Source organism: Bos indicus x Bos taurus, chromosome 21 (assembly GCF_003369695.1).
Source record: "Bos indicus x Bos taurus breed Angus x Brahman F1 hybrid chromosome 21, Bos_hybrid_MaternalHap_v2.0, whole genome shotgun sequence".
NCBI lineage: Eukaryota > Metazoa > Chordata > Mammalia > Artiodactyla > Bovidae > Bos > Bos indicus x Bos taurus.
This window is the reverse complement of record NC_040096.1, coordinates 32,530,777-32,548,633: the sequence shown is the minus strand read 5'-3', so window position 1 is coordinate 32,548,633 and position 17,857 is coordinate 32,530,777. Positions and strand designations below refer to the sequence as shown.

Here is a 17,857-nt window from a genome sequence, read left to right as displayed (position 1 = left end):
CGGACACAACTGAGCAACTGAACTGAACTGAACTATTAATGTTATAAGTATAAACACTGTAGTGATTTTTATATTTGTAAAAGCTTTTAATTGTTTAAATAAATGATTAAATAATAAAAAACTTAATGAATATTTATCAATGCATATAACATTATAATATTCATAAATATAATTAAAATACATAAATTCAAAGCAATACGTGTCAATATTAAATATTATGGAAGTTTTAAGCTTATTTTCAGAAAGACTAGGTAAATAAATAATCATTAATGCATACAATTCTTAGAAATAGTCATGACCTAACTGTCATTTGCTGGTGTAAAGGTGATAAACAGATGTGGCTTGCAGATTGTTGATGCTTGTACTTTCATTGGCACATCTAACTGAACCTTGGGAAAACAGCACCCAGGTTCAGAAGCATAACTGTAGCCACACAGACTGCTGTATGTACATGGAGGCATGCAGTCAATACTGAATGGATAAATTAATAAATCCTCAGACTGATTCTAGGTTTCAGACTTTGGTTCTCCATAAAATGCCATTAACATAAACATAAAAGTACATACTTACTCGGAGCATTTTGAAAGTACAAAACATATGGAAAAACTTGAATTACCTATAATCTTTATGTAAAGTACTACTGACATCATGCTGCTGCTGCTGCTGCTAAGTAGCTTCAGTCGTGTCCGACTCTGTGTGACCCCATAGATGGCAGCTCACCAGGCTCCCCCGTCCCCGGGATTCTCCAGGCAAGAGCACTGGAGTGGGTAGTTCTAGTCTTTTTCTGTGCTCATGTATGCATTATACATAATTCAAATTACTCAGTAGATGAACATTTTCCTGTCATGAAGCATTTTCTAATTTTATTTTAAAAATCAACTTTAGTAAGCTATGATTAATGTGCAGTATAGTTTGATGAGTGTTAACTAATGTATATATCTCTATGGTCACCACGACAATCAAAACATAGAACATTGCCATCAATGTTTCTCTTAAACACCTTTGTAGTTAGTTCTTTCAACAACATTGCTACTGTAACAACTGGCCTGCTTTCTGTTGCTATGGATTAGTTGTGTCTGTTCTAGAATTGCATATACAGAAAAATTGAACAGATAATAAAGTTCACACAGTTTCCTCTACTAGTCATTAAGCATTTATGATACATAATTTTAATGATTGCTTATTCTAACTTATTAAACAATCAGTTGAACATTTAGTTTGTTTCCACTTCTTTACAGTCATAAATGTGCTATGATATAAATATTTGTTTGGATTTTTTATTATTTAGGACAGAGTTCTAAAAGAAAAAGTTACTAGATCAAATGGTTTTAACTTTTAAAGGCTCTTGTGCATTGCAAAATTGCTTTCCAGGGAAGATTTTACCTATTTACACTGCCACAAACTGTGTGCAAAGATGCCCATTATATGGCATCATTGTATTATTATAATTATGTAATTGTATTACATTATCATTAGTGGCTGTCAGTATAGTGGTAGATTATGCAGCCATGAAATTAAAAGACGCTTACTCCTTGGAAGGAAAGTATTACCAACCTAGATAGTATATTGAAAAGCAAAGACATTACTTTGCCAACAAAAGTCCGTCTAGTCAAGGCTATGGTTTTTCCAGTGGTCATGTATGGATGTGAGAGCTGGACTGTGAAGAAAGCTGAGCAACGAAGAATTGATGCTTTTGAACTGTGGTGTTGGAGAAGACTCTTGAGAGTCCCTTGGACTGCAAGGAGATCCAACCAGTCCATCCTAAAGGAGGTCAGTCCTGGGTGTTCATTGGAAGGACTGATGCTGAAGCTGAAACTCCAATACTTTGGCCACCTCATGAGAAGAGTTGACTCATTGGAAAAGACCCTGATGCTGGGAGGGATTGGGGGCAGGAGGAGAAGGGGATGACGGAGGTTGAGATGTCTGGATGGCATCACCGACTCGATGGACATGAGTCTGAACTCCAGGAGATGGTGATGGACAGGGAGGCCTGGCGTGCTATGATTCATGGGGTCGCAAAGAGTCGGACATGACTGAGCGACTGAACTGAACTGAACTGAACTGATGCTATAGTAACAGTCCTCCAAATCTCAGTGGTTTAATACAACAAAGTTTATTTTTTGCTCGTGCTACGTGTCTAACACATATCAACAATGTCTTCTCTCTTTCTCTTTGGAGTCATTTAGTGAACCATCCTAATCAGAGCTCCATCTTGTTACTTGGGTAGGCCTTCCAATTGTGTACTGGTTCCTGAAACTTGTGGACTTCCCTGGTGGCTCAAACAGTAAAGCGTCTGTCTACAATGTGGGAGACCTGGGTTCAATCCCTGGGTCGAGAAGTTCCCTAGAGAAGGAAATGGCAACCCACTCCAGTACTCTTGCCTAGAAAATCCCATGGACGGAGGAGCCTGGTGTCCATGGGGTCGCAAAGAGTCGGACACGACTGAGCGACTTCACTTTCTTTCCTGAAACTTATGCTTGATAGTATCTCATATGTCTATGTACATTTTAGTGGCTAAAGCAAGTCACATAGCCCAAACAGAGATGAAACAGAGCAGTGAAGTGCAATTCTACTGTGAGTCTCAGAAGGAGGAGAACTGGAACAGCACTAATGACTAACATCTTATTTTACAAACAACTCTAATTTTATTGATGAAAGATGATATCTCAATTTGATTTCCTTGGCCAATATAGATGAGTTTTCATAGTTTATTAGCCATTTGTTTCATATACTCTTCCCTTTTAAGTTTTATAAACACATGCTGTTGGTTTACTTTTTCATTTTCAGATATTTTGAGTACTGTCATTTTTGTGAGGATGGGAGGTCATAATGGTGATTTTATAGGGAGTGCAGACTTTGAGAAAATGCCTTTTCTTTTGAAAACTTGAGCAGGTTAAAGAAAAATGTTCCTCTTGATTCCCCTCACCCCTTGTTAATATATGTTTTGATACTCTTTTTTTTTTAATTTCAAGAGTTTTCAAAATGTTAAATAATTATAGATAATAGAAAGTTTAGCAGAATTAATATCCTTGACAGTCTACAGGTTTCTAAAGAACAACTTGAACATAAAATTTGAACAGTCAAGTTAGGTTTCTCCTCTTGAAAATATTAAGTTCTCTACTCAGATTTAGTCATATTGACTTATCGTTTTCCTTTTTTTTCAATTCAGGTGTCTGCCTAAACTGGAACTTATGCTATAAATATTTTTCTGTGGATTTTTCTGAAAACCCAAGGTGAGATATTTTATGAATACACTTGTCTTTTAAAATGTATTTATAATGAGAAATAATTGTTTCTGAAAAATTTAAGGCTTTATAAATTTAATGTCTTTTCCTCTGAGTTTTAATAGGAAGCAAATACTATTTATTATAAAGCTATATATATAGCATGCTTACTTTTAATTTGTAGGACATTTGATTGATATGAAAGGAGCTGGTTCTAGTGATTAAAATAGTTTTGAGTGAATTTTTACTTTGTTTTTCATACTCAAAGATGTGGTTCACACAGCTGTTCTCTGACACACACTTGAGAAAGATATTTGCATTATAATCTGATATTCTTAAAGGCAAACCTTTAATTAGTTAAGGCATAGATTACAATATCTGGTAACTACTTTAATAGTTCTGTTATTAAGAGTTTTCTACCACTCTGTTCTCTTGGAGCTGATTATTTTCTTTAGTTCCCACTGTTTGGGGGGGGCTTATAAAATAAGGATATATCCTTTAGTATGTTAGTGTTTGATTTCTGTGGCTGGTGTTCTACTCCAACAATAATATCAAAGCCCTTTTCCTTTTCTTATGTGTCTTGGCTCAAATCTTCTTCATCTTTTGATTTTTTAAAATATACCATTATAAGCCTGTCATCTGGTCTTTCCACCTTGAATCCAGCTCCACCCTAAGCCATTCTTGTCACACTTATAAGGGTGCTTTTTCTAAAAGATAAATGTCATCATATTAGTCCATGACTCAGAGTACTGAAGGATATCTTCAGTACTCTGAGTAATGTAAATATCCTTTATATTGTTTAAAGGATATTTTACAAACTCCTTTACAAAGCAGTATATTCTGCTTTTATCCATTTTTCATTTCACTGGTTCTCTGAGAATGTTGGAAACTAACATTTAAAAAAAACAGCTTTACTGAGAAATAATTTACATATCATAAAATTCACTTGTTTATTTAAATTTGGTATTTAATTAAATTTACAGAGTTATGCAACTATCATCTCAGTCTAATTTTAGAATATGTTCATTACTCCAAAGAGAAATCAGTACTCATTAGCAGTCACTTCTCATTCCTCCCTCTACTCAGTCCCAGGCAACTACTAATCTACTTTCTCTGTGGGGCTGCCTATTCTGGACATTTCGTATAAATGAAATCGTACAATGTGTAGTCTTCTGTGACTTACTTCTTCATCTAGCATAAAGTTTTCACGGTTCATCCATGGTTCATTCATCATGAACCAGTCCTTCTTTCCTTTTTATGGCTGAATAATATTCTATTATATGTGTCAGGGATTTAGCTGACTTAAGAGAGAGAGACAGAGGGAGAGGTGGGGTTGAGGGTAGGGGTAGTACTGAGCTTCCAAGTGTCAAGAGTAGCTGGTTAAAAACAACATTCCAAAATGAAAGTGATGGTCTAGCGTTTATTCACTTACTGAGATAGTATAAGCAAGAGGCTACACCTGAGAAAGTACAGGTCCTCTCACTGAGGAGAATCAGTATGGGGGTGGGGGAGTGGCGAGGGGAGTCCTCTCACAGCTGAGGGAGCACTAAACAAAAAGTTCCTGCAGTTTTATGGACCCACGGCTATTTGGAGGCTGAGATGGAAGGACTGGAGTGGAAAAGTATTGAGTCAGAGTAGAGAAAAAGTATCTCTAATGTTTCCTTCCTAATATGAAGATCGCAGAAGAAGCACCTCAGCTGCAGGCCACAGATTAAAGAAACTTCTGGAAGAATATACCTGGGCTAGGGATGCAGCTGTGCTAAAGAGCATGGTCAACCTGGGGGTCTGCATCCTTGACCGCAACTTTCTTCAGAGACTGCAGTGTGTTGGCTGTGCACCAAACCTGGTGAGGGAAGGGCAGGTTTCCCATGTGAGGTCTGCTGGGGCCTTCGTAGTAATTTTTGGCTGGGTTGGAAAAGTCACAGGTGGATTTCTTGGTCAGGAGCTGTACTCTGCAATATGTATATACCATATTTCTTCATCAGTTGGTGAACATTTAGATTGTTTCTACATTTTGGTTATGAATATTTTGCTATGAACAGTTGTGTATAAGTTTTTGTGTGTACATGTTTTCATTTCTCTCAGTTATATACCTAAGAATGGAATTGTTGGGTCGTTTGGTAAATCCATGTCTAGTATTTTGAGGAACTGCCAAATAGTTTTCCAAGGAGACCGTTTCACTTCACATTCCCACCAGCAGTACATGATTTGTTTTGCCATATCATCACCAACATTTGTTATTGTCCTCTTTTTTTTTTAATTACAGCTATTCTAATGGTTGTCAGCCACTCATTGTGGTTTTGATTTGTACCTCCCTAATGGCTGGTGATGCTGAATATCTTTCCTTGTGCTTAACGGCCATTTGTATATCTTTTTTTGAGAAAGGCCTATGCAAATCCTTTGCCCATTTAAAAATTAGGTTATTCTTTGATTGTAAGAGTTCTTTATATATCCTGGATAAAGTCACTTATGAAATATATGATTTGCAAATATTTTCTTCCCTTCTGTGAGTTGTCATTTCCCTTTCTCAGTATTGTTCTTTGAAGCACAAAGATTTTATATTTATCTGTTTCTTTTATCGCTTATGATTTTGGTGTTTTATCTAAGAAATCCATGGTAATGGAGATTAATTTGTATTTTCTTTCAAATATGAGTTTTACTGTTGTAGATCTTAAATTTAGATCTGTGTTTTATTTTGAGTTAATTTTTATATGTGATGTGAAGTAGAGGCTCAACTTCATTCTTTTGCATGTTCAGATACCGAGTTGTCCTAGGCCATTGAATTAGCATGGTGCCCTTAATGAATATCGTGCTCATGTTCAGTCATGTCTGACTCTTTGAGACCCCATGGAGTAGGAGAGTAGGCCACCTGCATCCTCTGTCCATGGAATTTTTCCAGGCAAGCACACTGGAGCAGGTTGCCATTTCCTACTCCAGGGGATCTTCCAGACCCCGGGGATCTTCTGGACCCAGGAGTCAAACCTGCGTCTCTTGTGTTTCCTTCATTAGCAAGCATATTCTTTACCACTAGTGTCACCTGGGAAGCTATTTCTGGACTTTCAAATACATTCCATTGATTTATACATCTTCTCTTGTGCTAGTACCACATTGTCTGATTACTATAGATTTTGTAGTATTTAATTCACAGTACTCCTATTTTGAATTCTCCTATTTTGTTCTTATTCAAGATTATTTTGGCTCTTCCCCTCCTGTGAGGCATGAAGAAGTTGCTTGCCAGAACATAAAGTATTTTGAGAGCATCTTTTTCCCTTCCCTCCAAGTAAATTGAAAAACAGGTACATGGTCAGAAATTCAGATAGTACCAAAGGATTTACAGTGAAAAATAAGTCTTTCTTTCACCTTAGATCCTCTGTCCCTCTCTTCAGAAGAAAGTACCGTTAGTACTTTATTAGCTTTCAAATTGTTTTTGCAAATATATATATAAAATTTAAAATATCTTATGGAATTCATTTTAATCTGTGAAAATGTACTGTTCTACTTCTTGATTTTTCAACTTATTTCCATATCTTGGAAATCTTTCTGCATACTTAGATCTACTTCATTTGTGTTCACAGCTGCAGGATATTTTGTGTATGAGTATAGTGTCAATGATGTAACCAACATTTAGATAAGTTCCCGTCTTTACTTCCCTAAAAGCCATGTTTAAAGAATAAATTCTACCTTAAAAAAAAAAAAAATCATTGTTGTTGTTCAGTCACTCAGTTGTGTCTGACCCATTGCAATCCCATGGACTGCAGTATGCCAGGCTTCCCTGTGCTTCACTATCTCCCGGAGTTTGCTCAAACTCATGTCCATTGAGTTTGTGATGCCATCCAGCCATCTCATCCTCTGCTGCCCCCTTCTCCTTTTGCCTTCAACCTTTCCCATCATCAGGGTCTTTTCCAATGAGTCAGCTCTTTGCATCAGGTAGCCAAAGTATTGGAGTTGCATCTTCAGCATCAGTCCTTCAGTGAATATTCAGGGTTGATTTCCTTTAGGACTGACTGATCTGATCTCCTTGCAATCCAAGGGACTCTCAAGAGTCTTCTCCAACAGCACAGTTGAAAAGCATCAGTTCTTTAGAGCTCAGCCTTCTTTATAGTCCAGCTCTCACATCTGTACATGACTATTGGAAAAACCTTAGCTTTGACTCAAAGGACCTTTATCGACCGAGTGATATCTCTGCTTTTTAATATGCTAAAAAAATCATTATAGTACCTTAATTCTGTGCCTTAATTTTGGATTTATACTGTATACACACACACATTGAACAAAGTGATAATATATGTATACTTAAACTGAGTTGTCTTTAAAACATAAAGACATCTTTAATGTTTGAACCTGATAACCTTAGTTATCACACTATTTATTTCTGGGATTGAGTGATAAAAAATTCAGTCTTCAGGTGTTTGCTAATTTGAACACTGATGCAAGAAACATTCCTATACATGACTCTTATAATAGTTCATGTGCAAGAGATTCTCCTGCACTATGTAATTATGAATGGAGTTGCTGGGTTATATGGTACTAAATGTTAAAGGGATAATCCAAAATTTATTTCCAAAGTGATTGCCCCATTTTATCCTTCTACCATTAGTGTGTAACAGATCCTGTTGTTTTACAGTCTCTACAATACTTGGTGTTTTTAGACTTTAAAATTTTGCTAGCTGAATGATCTAAAATAAAATTAATTGTGATCTTTTAAAAAACTTTTAAAAATTAGGTATAGTTTTCAGTGTTACAGTAAAACATATAGATCTAAAATATATAGTTCAGTGAGTTTTGACAAATGCATATACCTGTATAATCCATACCCCTATGAAAATTTAGAATATTTTTTCTTACTGCTTCAGTTTCCTCAGACTCCTTCCTTGATATTCTTTTCCCTTACCACAGTGAACCACTATTCTGATTTCTGTCACTTTTTTTTAAAAGAATCATCTGTTTTCACCATCACAAAGTTCTTTCCTCCCATTCTCTCTTTTTAGTGTCTTTTAAAAAATTTGTGGCTCAATATACATAACATAAAATTTATCATCTTAACCATTTTTAAGTATACAGTTCAGTGGTTTTAAATGCTTTCGTGTTGTGCAGCAATCACCACCATCTATCCCCATAAATCTTTTCTTTTTAATTTTTAAAAATTAATTACTTTATTTGGCTACCTCAGGTCTTAGTTGTAGACTCTCTAGTCGTAGTTCACAGGCTTAGTAGTTGCAGTGCCCTTGGGCTTAGTTGTTCCGTGGAATGTGGGATCCTGATTCCCCGACCAGGGATCGAACCTATGTCCCCTGCATTGCAACTACTGGACCACTGGGGGAGTCCCCCCCGCCATAACTCTTTTCATCTTGTGGAGCAAACTCTGTTGACAATAAACAACAAATCCCCATTTTCCTTTCCCTCCAGTCCCAGGCAACCAAGATGGGACTCCTTGGTTCAACCAAAATGGGACCTCAATAATGCTTTCTGTCTTTATGACTCTGACTACTCAAAGTACTTCATGTAAATGGAATCATACAGTAATTTGTCTTTTTGTGACTGGCTTATTTCACTTAGCATAATGTCCTCGAGGCTTATCCATGTTGCAGTATATTTTTGCTTCCTTTACAAAGCTGAATAATACTCTGTTATATGTATATATCATATTTTGCTTATCCATTCACCTGTTAATAAATACTTGGGTTGCGTCCATGTTTTTGCTATTATGAAAAATGCTCCTGTGAACTTTGGTGTACCAATATCTCTTTGTGATCCTGCTTTCAGTTCTTTTGGGTTTATATTCAGAAGTGGAATTGCTGGATCATATGGTAATTCTATATTTTTTTCATTTTTGAGGAATCACCATATTGTTTTCCATAGCAGAAATACCATTTGAGATTCCCCTGAACAATGCACAAAGGTTCCAGTTTCTCCACATTTTGCCTAAAATTGTTTGCTGTTTTTTTTCATAGTAGCTATTCTGTCGGGTGTGAGATGGTATCTTGTGGTTTGGATTTGCATTTCTCTAATGACTGGATCATCGAAAAAGCAAGAGAGTTCCAGAAAAACATCTATTTCTGCATTATTGACTATGCCAAAGCCTTTGACTGTGTGGATCACAATAAACTGTGGAAAATTCTGAAAGAGATGGGAATCCCAGACCACTTGACTTGCCTCTTGAGAAATCTGTATGCAGATCAGGAAGCAACAATTAGAACTGGATGTGGAACAACAGACCGGTTCCAAATAGGAAAAGGAGTATGTCAAGGCTGTATATTGTCACCCTGCTTATTTAACTTATATGCAGAGTACATCATGAAAAACGCTGGGCTGGAGGAAGCACAAGCTGGAATCAAGATTGCCAGGAGAAATATCAATAACCTCAGATATGCAGATGACACCACCCTTATGGCAGAAAGTGAAGAAGAACTAAAGAGCCTCTCAATGAAAGTGAAAGAGGAAAGTGAAAAAGTTGGCCTAAAGCTCAACATTCAGAAAACGAAGATCATGGCATCTGGTCCCATCACTTCATGGCAAATAGATAGGGAAACAGTGGAAACAGTGTCACACTTTATTTTTTTGGGCTCCAAAATCACTGTAGATAGTGATTGTAGCCATGAAATTAAAAGATGCTTACTCCTTGGAAGGAAAGTTATGCCCAACCTAGATAGCATATTCAAAAGCAGAGACATTACTTTGCCAACAAAGGTTCGTCTAGTCAAGGCTATGGTTTTTCCAGTAGTCATGTATGGATGTGTGACTATAAACAAAGCTGAGTGCTAAAGAATTGATGCTTTTGAACTGTAGTGTTGGGGAAGACTCTTGAGAGTCCCTTGGACTGCAAGGAGATCCAACCAGTCCGTCCTAAAGGAGATTAGTCCTGGGTGTTCAATGGAAGGACTAATGTTGAAGCTGAAACTCTAATACTTTGGTCACCTGATATGAAGAGCTGACTCATTTGAAAAGCCCCTGATGCTGGGAAAGATTGAGGGCAGGAGGAGAAGGGGACGACAGAGGATGAGATGGTTGGATGGCATCACCGACTCAATGGACATGGGTTTGGGTAGGCTCTGGCAGTTGGTGATGGACAGGGAGGCCTGGCAGGCTGCAGTTCATGGGGTCGCAAAGAGTTGGACACCGCTGAGCGACTGAACTGAACTGAATGATTAGTGATACTGAGCATCTTTTCCTGTGCTTATTGACCATTCATAAAGCTTCTTGGGGAAATGTTGATTTAAGTCCTTAGCTCATTTTTGAGTAGGGTTATTTGTTTTTTTGTTGTTGGGTTTTAGGAGTTCTCTATATATTTTGAATATTATTCTCTCATCATATATGTGATCTGCAAATATTTTCTTCCATTCTGTGGCTTATCTTTTTATTCCATGAATAGTATCTTTGTATGTACAAAGTTTAAAACTATTCATGAATCCAGTTTGTCTGTTTCATCTTTTATTATCTGTGCCTTTCGTGTCATATTCACGAAATCATTGCCAAATCCAGTGTTGTGAAGCTTTTGCTCTATGTTTTTGCCTAAGAGAAACGTCTTACTTTTAGGCATATTTTTCAGGTCTTACAATTTGATGTTTGATCCATTTTAGGTTAACTTTTGTATTTAGTATTACTTTAGGGTTTACCTTCATTCTTTTGCATGTGAATTACCAGTTTTCCCAGTACCATTTGTTAAAGAGATTTTTTCCTCATTGAATGCTTTGATGACTTTGTTCTCATCAAAAATTGGTTGACTATACATGTATATGTCTGTTCCATTGATACATTTTTTTTCTTTTTGTTGATAACATGCTATTTTGATTAGAGTAGATTTTTAAGTTTTGAAGTCAAGTAGAGTAAGTTCTCTAATTTTCTTTTTCTTAAAAATTTGTTTTGGCTCTTCTAGGCTCTTTATTTTTCCTTTAAATATTAAAATCCACTGAAATTTAGGTTTTAAGATCAGCTTTTCATTTTCTAAAAAAAACATTTATAGATTTTACTTCACACTATTTATTCCACAGATCAAATTGAAGTGAGTAGACATCTTAACATTTTAAAATTAAATCTTGAATTTCTCAAGAGCTATGATTTTTTTTTTTAGTTTTCAGTGTATACGTCTTTTATTTTGTTTTTTTTTTTGTTATTGTAGTGACATTTTAAATGTTTTGTTTTGAGTTATTCATCACTAGCATATAAAAATAGAATTTAATTTTGTATATTGGCCTTTGTTAAGTAGCTTTTTTTCTTAAGATTTTCCAGGCTTCAGGATGTAATTGTGATAGGTATATAATCAAAGACAGTTTTACCTCTTCCCCTCATTCTGTCAGTTTTCCCTTGCCTTATTTTACACACTGGAACCTCCCGTACAACTTTTAATACTTGAATTAAAAGTTAATACTCTCATCACTTGAGATGAGAGTAGACATCCTTGGCTTTAAGGAGAAAATTGTCAGTCATTCATAATGACATTATCCTTGGATTGAATAGCCCTTTCTGTTCCTCATTTGCTGAAAGGTTTTTTCTTTTTTTTAAATCATAGTGGTTGATGTTGAATTTTAATTGAGGTCACAAAGGATTTTTAAAAGAAGGTATAATTGTGACTCTCATACAGATATAAAATGAACACTTGTCAAGTATTTTATTTAACTCACTAATGAGGAAACTGGTAAGATCTTTAAATCAGTTCAAAGGGAAATTTGAAGAACTGTTTATTTATATGTAGTAAGGAATGCTGAAATAAAATTTTCAAATAGGTGCAAAAATTAGTCTATCTCCTGGGCAATTATCAATTGTAATCCACTGGCCATAACTAATTTGCTCTGTTGTACACAAGAATAGTTCACATTATCATCAATTTTCTACATTTTATCAAATTGAAAAATTTCTCAAAGGCATTGAAAGATGGAGGTAATGAATGTGTGAGTTCAAGAGAACACTCATTAGGTTTTTTTTTAAATTATTTGTTTGGTTTGGGTCCATTTCAAAGCTTTTCACTGTTTTTCATGACACAGGGCCTTGCTTTGAAAATCTATAATCCTTTGTGATGAATAGTTTTTTGTACATGTCTTGGTTATATGTTTGTGTTCTGCCATGAAATGCCTCTTTATTGTCTCTTGCTCATTTTTTTGGCGATGTTCCAAATGTGTTTGTATGTGTATGCTACTGCTTTATGTGTTGTTGATAATAGTGCATTATAAGTTGTGTGTATTGTGAATACTTTATGCTAGTTTATAAGTTGTATTTTTACTTTCTTGAAGGTATTTTTTGATGAACAGCAGTTCTTAATATAGTGAAATCTTTCCTTACTGATGTCAAATGATAGTCATCTTTTCCACTGAGTTTTGTAAAGTTGCTTTTGATGTTTAAATTCTTGCCATTGATTTTTCATATGGTATGATGTTAGGATCAAATATCCCCCTTTAAAAAAAATGGATGTTATGTACTGAATATATCATTCCCCCTGCTCCAAATCTGTATGCTGAAGCCCTGACCCCCAATGTGTGGTATGTGGAGATGAGACCTTTGGAAGATAGTAAAGTTAGATGATGTCTTGTAGGTGGGGCCTTGCTCCAGTGAGGTTAGTGTTTTTATAAGACTTGCTGCTATATGCAAGCCATAAAGAGAGATCTCACCAGAGCCTGACCCTTTTGGCACCCTAGTTACAGACCTCCAGCCTCCAGAACTGTAAGAAAGTATTTCTGTTGAAGTCATCATGTCTACATTATTTTGTAATGGTACCTCGAACAGACCAAAACATCTTGTTTTACATTTACTCCTTAGTACTTGATATTTTACACTGTCAGACAATGCTTATGTAGGAGAGCATCGGGTTTATGTCCTGATGATATCAGGGCAGGAGTTAGAGAGCTCCAGGCACTCTGGGGTTGGAGTCAGTCACTCCTAACACCATATAGTATAACTTTGGGTCACTTCTTTACATTTTTCTCTTGAGGAAGAGATTTGTGTAGGAGGAGAGGGTGATGTGAAGAAACATCCAGGGCAGATTAGTGTGTATCCAGCTACTTTTCTCAGCTTCTATTTTTCTGAGGACCGGAGACCAGAGTTGTCCCACAGATGGGACCACGTTGTGTGCACATAGGTGTTGGGACCCAAGAAAAGCAAAAATTGAACTTTTCGGTAGTTCTTCTGTTTTGTTATCCCATGGTTTTGGTGGGTTGCCTCTTGCCTCAGGCCAAAACCATCATTCCACACATAACAATTCAAAATGGGTCCTTGTCATCCCAGGTGTTTTTTATAGGTTTCTCCATTTTTTCCTGTGTAACTTCTCTAAGGCCTGATCTCCTGAAAGAGATTTTGAGTCAGCGATTTTGCTGACTCAGCATCTCAGCAGGAATTGGAAGCAGTATAAACTTTTCTTGGTCTTCTTAGGCTTCCTTTGCATAATTACAGGTAACTTTAATCTGACCAAGTAGGTTAGTAGGTTCAGGATTCCTCGGTTCAATTCAGTCGCTCAGTCATGTCTGACTTTTTGTGACCCCGTGGACTGCAGCACACCAGGCCTCCCTGTCAATCACCAACTCCTGGAGCTTGCTCAAACTCATGTCCATCGAGTTGGTGTTGCCATCCAACCATCTCGTCTTCTGTTGTCCCCTTCTCCTCCTGCCTTCAATCAGGATTCCTCAGTTGTCTGCAAACCTTCTTGCCATATCTGAAGCCCTCTAAAGAGGCTGTATAGAGGTATAGGCTGATTGTAACAGAATCTTTTTGACCATCCAGTCGTGTTTCACTGAATTTTTGCCCAGCCAGAGTTGGCTTTTTGGATCGGCAGAGCCAAAATGTCCTTTAGGTGGTGTGAGTTGCTCAGTTCTAAGAAGGTCTCTTACTTAACATGGCTATCCTTCTGCTAAGTAATATTGCTTTAAATTCTAACTCTGGATAGTCATTCTTACCCAAAATGGCCCATGAATTTTAAAGTATTTAATTGTATCTCTCATGTAATTTGTATTCTGTTTATAATGAGTATATTAATATTAAAATGTTTTAAATTACTTACATCAAAGGGATTTGTTGCTCCAGGAGAATATGCTATATTTATCCTGTTGTTTTTCTTACGGCCTGCTCTACCTCTCTGCCCACTCCAAATGATTAGTCTACTACGTCATGCTATCTTCCATTACAAATTCCTGTGTTGTCCTTATTTTCCTTCTTTCTCTGTGCTTCCAGGGGAGAGGCAGGACCTGTTTCTTATTTGTTTTTGTATGCTTAGCCCTGGCATACGTCCTGCCAGATTTGCCATGAAGTAGGTGCTCTATAATTATTGAAGTACTTAGAATTCATAACAGGAGTTGCATCGTATGGGGAGAAGTATGTACTCATAATCGTGGTGGGTCCTTATTTTGCAGCATTGAAATAAATGGTATGCGCGGAATTTTGTAAGGGAGAACAGGACCAAAAGATACTTACTTGTAAGCTATGTCCAAAGGTTTTGATAGGGGTCTTTGAAGAATCTTAGGCAGGAGATTAACCTGACTAATATTTTATTTTAAAGAGATGATTTTGAGCATAGTATGGAAGATATATTGATATGGAGATACTGTTTGAAAGGTAGTCCAGGCAGGATGTAACTGATGAAGGGTGGACTTTAGGGAAGTTTAGCAGGTAGAATCTATAGAACTTGAAAACCGATATTATCAGCTGTTGCTTGAGGGAGGCAGGGTGAAGGAGAGGAAGAGATTAGGGATGACTCCTGTGTTGGGCAGTTTACTAGATAGTAGTGCTCTTTATTCCCAGTGCATGTCCAGGTATAGGAAGAACTTGAGTAGGGATGGATAAGATGTTGAAATAGTTTAGTTTGAGATTTCTCTGTGATATTCAGGTAGAGATGTACAGATCTGTCTAGTTCTTGGAGAGAGGTGGGGGCTTGAGAAAGAGAGAGGTTTCGGGGTTAATAAATTTTCAGTTGAAGACATTGAGGACAGAACCCTTGGGCCTATCTAGTTTTAGTGGACAAGTACAGAAAAAGGCCCTGGGAAGGAGATCAAGGAGAAACCAGGTGTTAACAAAGGATTTTTCAGTAACATACTTGGCTTCCTCTCTTCCTGGAGACCAGATTTTCCTCCCAGTAACCTCTGTTTGATCTTTGTCTTCAGACCTTTTCTTACTTTGAACATTCTCTGCTGGGCGAGACTGTAGATGAAAATAATTTTACTTTTGAATCCAGCAATTTTCTGGAGCCTTTATATTTCCTTAAATTCTGCCTGAAAACAGAATACTTTCTTTAGCTCATCTTTCTAACTGTACCTTTTACTGTGTGTACGTACAAAAGAAACCAGTTGACACTTTGAACTTTCTGCTTGGAAATTACCTTAGCTAGAAGAACAGTTCCTTACCATCATTTTCTGCTTTTTAACTTAGCATAGGCAACAGTTTTGCTAAATTTTCTGCTGCTTTGTAACAAGGATCTCTCTTCTTTCCTCTGGCTTCTGAGAGCACTTTATTCACTCTCCTTTAAGGCTTCTCCAATAGCCTCCTCAAGGAGATTCTTAGGGCCCTTCCAGGTTGTGTCTGCCACCAAATCTCAAAGCCAGTGTCACATGCTTTATGTTTTTATATGTCAACAGGCTAGTTGCAGGTACCGAATTCTGTTCTGGTAACTATCACTGTTTAACCAACCACCCGAAATGTAACCCAGAACCTGCATTACTTTTCCTTCCCTAGCCTTAGAAGCCTCTCAATGTCATATCCACCACACTCTGTTGGTTGCAAAAAAGTTAAGTGCCACCTTGGATTTAAGGAGAAGGGAATTAGGCTCTACATCTTCATTTTATTAAAAAAAAAAAAAAATTTTTTTTTTTTTTGGCTGCACCGCACAGCATGAGGAATCTTAGTTCCCCAACCAGGGATTGAATCTGTGCCCTGTGCAGTAGAAGCGAGGAGTCTTAATCACTGCGCAGCCAGGGAAGTCCCAGGCTCTACTTCTTTATAGGGAAGTGGCATGTTTACATCATAGAAAAGCATGTGAAATGGGAGATATTTTTGTCGTGTATTCGGGAAATACAGTTTGCCACAGATGGATAAAATATGTAGGATTACAAAGGAAAGCAATTATATGAACATATTATTACCAAGAGCTTCCCTAGTGACTTAATGGTAATGAACCCGTCTGCCAACGCAGGAGATGTGGGTTTGACCTTTGGATTGGGAAGATGCTTGGAGAAGCAGATGGCTAATCCAGTATTCTTGGCCTGGGAAATCCCTTGGACGGAGGACCTGGCAGGCTACAGGCCACGGGGTCACAAAAGAGTCGGACACAGCTTAGCAACTAAAGAACAATAGCAACCATTACCAAATGAATTGTGTAGAGTAATATGTGCTTGTTTAACATACTACACACGATATAGTGAAAGTGAAGTGAAGTGAAGTCGCTCAGTCGTGTCCAACTCTTCGCGACCCTGTGGACTGTAGCCTACAGTATGGACAGCTTCTCCATCCATGGGATTTGATAGGGGAAGGCTCATAGTAATTTAGTAAATTTATAAATACAGTATATATTAGTAATTTTAGAGGTTGTAGAAAATAAAGAAGTGATTTATTTTGCCCCCCAAGTTCTTGAGTCTTCTGAATTCTATCCACAGACCCTACAAACCCTAGGTTAAGAACCCTGGGATTAATATAATGGTGTCAGCAGAAGACATGTTGCTGTGGACCAGGGAGTGAATTTGCTTGAGGGCAAAGGCTAAAGGGAGGACACATAGGGTAAGTTCCATATAGTAGCTTTATTTACCTTTTAAGCTAAAGGTTTTATTGTTTTTTAGGAATACAAAAAATGTGTTTTTGTAATGAGGGAAAGACACTAAGAAAGTGAAGAGAGAAAATTGAATACTATAAAATTTAAAAGATTTCTGAGAAGGCAAGAAAGGGTGTGGTCTAGGGGTTACATGAAAGCATTAGTCTTGGACAGAAGGAGAGGCAAAAGGAAAGGAGTTACGGATGTTTGTAGGTGTTGTTCTTTATCAGGTCATCTGACACTGAGAAAAATATGGGTAAAATAAATTCAACACCAGAGCAAGGGAGGCCAAAGCACACCTCAGAAAGACGGTTACAGCAGAGATCCTGGAAAATATGAAAAATGTTGGAGAGGAAGAAAAAGTAAAATAGAAAAAGTGAAATAGAGACAGAAAAAAAGTAACTTATAATGCAATTGATAACTTCAGAAGACAAACTTTGCCTAGTTTACAGTCTTCTTTAGTGTTTTCCATAGGCCAGTTCTCTTTACCATGGATATGGATACAGAGAAAGGTAGAATGAGAATAAAATGCAGTTTTATATTTTGATATCTGCTTGTTTACGGTTAACTTTAAGTGTCTTGTTTAGTATATATAATTAATATTTGGAATGCCTTTGACACAAAATGACATGAAAGCTTAGAAGCTTCTTTTTCATAGCTTTTTGAGGCTGATTTTTAAAAATTTGTTTATTTTTTAATTATGCTCTTTTATTTTTAATTGAAGGATAATTGCTTTGCAATGTTGTGTTACCTTCTGCCAAACATCAGCATGAATCAGCTATAAGTATACACGTATCCCCTCTCTCTTGAACTTCCCTCTCACCCCTATCCTACCCCTTAGGTTGTCACAGAGCACCAGGTTGAGCTCCCTGTGTTACATAGCAACTTCCTGCTAGCTTTCTATTTTATATATGGTAAT

General features: G+C 36.9%; 1 protein-coding gene across 7 annotated transcripts in view; it reads left to right on the top strand.

The window, feature by feature from the left end:
- PEAK1 (pseudopodium enriched atypical kinase 1) overlaps positions 1-17,857 on the top strand; it is a 313,556-nt gene that overhangs the window by 58,562 nt on the left and 237,137 nt on the right. For 4 of the 7 annotated variants that reach the window (XM_027521585.1, XM_027521588.1, XM_027521589.1 and 1 more), the window contains one exon: positions 3,170-3,233. The exons of 1 other annotated variant lie outside the window; for it this stretch is intronic. The gene's annotated coding sequence lies outside the window, so the exon portion shown is untranslated. Of the gene's footprint in view, positions 1-3,169; positions 3,234-16,786; positions 16,908-17,857 lie in introns of all 7 variants that reach the window. 2 more of the 7 variants (XM_027521587.1, XM_027521586.1) reach the window with 1 other exon arrangement.